This window comes from Rhinopithecus roxellana, chromosome 5 (genome assembly GCF_007565055.1).
Source record: "Rhinopithecus roxellana isolate Shanxi Qingling chromosome 5, ASM756505v1, whole genome shotgun sequence".
In the NCBI taxonomy this organism is placed as follows: domain Eukaryota; kingdom Metazoa; phylum Chordata; class Mammalia; order Primates; family Cercopithecidae; genus Rhinopithecus; species Rhinopithecus roxellana.
This window is the reverse complement of record NC_044553.1, coordinates 113,779,556-113,781,236: the sequence shown is the minus strand read 5'-3', so window position 1 is coordinate 113,781,236 and position 1,681 is coordinate 113,779,556. Positions and strand designations below refer to the sequence as shown.

General features: G+C 44.9%; 1 pseudogene; it reads right to left on the bottom strand.

Moving 5' to 3' along the window:
- Positions 1–338: 338 nt before the first annotated feature.
- LOC104678094 lies at positions 339–1,409 on the bottom strand (annotated as a pseudogene).
- Between the last annotated feature and the right edge of the window lie 272 nt (positions 1,410–1,681).

Sequence of the window (1,681 nt, the reverse complement as noted above, 5' to 3'; positions counted from 1 at the left end):
CTCCCTTCCTTTCAGAGCATGTCCTTGCTTTGCGGCACCACAAGATGCTCCAGTCTCGGCTCTGATTTTCCCTAGCTCCAACTCTAGAATCAGTCATTTCTCAAGAAGCTCTTTTTTTTTAAATTGGAAAAGGATATTAAGGAACCAAGATCTTGATGTTAGATTTCACTGCTACTGGTGTATTATTGCTTCTAGGTCCTCTCACAAACAGAACTAGTTAATAAAATATAGAAAAAAATGTAAATAAAGATATTTCTATATATTTTGTATCTATCTTTTTTTTTTTTACACAATAATTTATTTATTAACTCTTCTCCCCATTCCGTGCAGTCTCTAGGTCACTTTTTCTGCTTGTAGATTTTGCACGCAAGCCCCAGAAAGATGGCTGGGAGCAGGGGTGCTGTGTATGGTTCAATGAGACCCATAATGTGGCTGTAACCGTTTTCCTCACACTGCAAGAACGCAGCTGGCAGATCCAACTCCTCATACAGTGCCTTCACCCGGACTACCTTCTTGACCTTCTGTCTGTAATTTTCCTTCAGGATCTGGTACTGTTCCAGAGTGGACCATTGTAGACACTGAACCACCAGCCAGCAGGTTGTTGTCCTGGATGTCAGTGCCAACTTTGCCGGTCACAATGGGGTCCCCAAAGAGGTCAAGGTAATCATCCTGAATTTGAAAAATCTCTCCCATCTCCAGTAGGATCTACTAAGCATTGGCGTGCTCCTTCTCGCCATCAATTCCTGCCATGTGCATGGCTGCAGCTACAGGAAGGTAGGAGTAGAAAGCTGTCTTGTACTTGACAATAGATTTGTACCTCTTTTCAGTGAATCTGCCAAAATCCACATTGTCCTAGGGGGCTGCGACGAGGTCCAGGGCTGCCCAATCTCAGTCTGATAGGAAATCTGTAGGAAGAGCTTGATCAGGTTCAGGTAATAGGGCTGCTCTCGGCAATAGAGCTTCAGCAGGTAGCAGATACATGCTTCCAGAAGGATAACATAATTGATGGCATCCTACCCCACATCCGGCTTCTGATAACAGCAGATCTGTCCCCAGCGGGTGAGGGATGAATCCATGATGTCATCTGTCACCAGGAAGAAAGCTTGCAGCAGTTCCAGACACCAGCCTACAGTCAGGGCCCACTGGAGACTATTAGCATCCTGTGTCCTTGGCTCCATCAGCTCCTGGAACACTACTAGCATTGTCAAACCCCAGTGATACTTGTCTCCAATGGTATTGTACTCCAGGACCACCTTGAGCCGGGCAATAGCATCTCCTGTCTCTGGGTGCCCCATCTCATCCTCAGTCAGCACCCCAACGATCTGGGAAAAGTGCTGAAAGAAATCCTGCTTTTATTGGGCATAAACATCTGATTTCTGGTCTCCATTCATTCTGAGGGAGGAACATAGGGCTCTGTTCCTGGATGCGGGTTCCTGCCGTATCCATCCGTGTATGTACACTAAAAACCATGTGTTCATACCTCGGATTGACACCTCTGATTCTAATCCAAAACAACAGAGGTCATTCTAGCCTTCCCCCTTTTCTTATTTGTAACTTGTGTTTCCAATGGGGAGAATCTCGATTGTCATTAGTCACAATCAACTTTACTTATTTGTTCAATGATACACAGACACAGATAAGGCAGATTCACAATTGCTAATTTATACCCCAGTGAAAAACA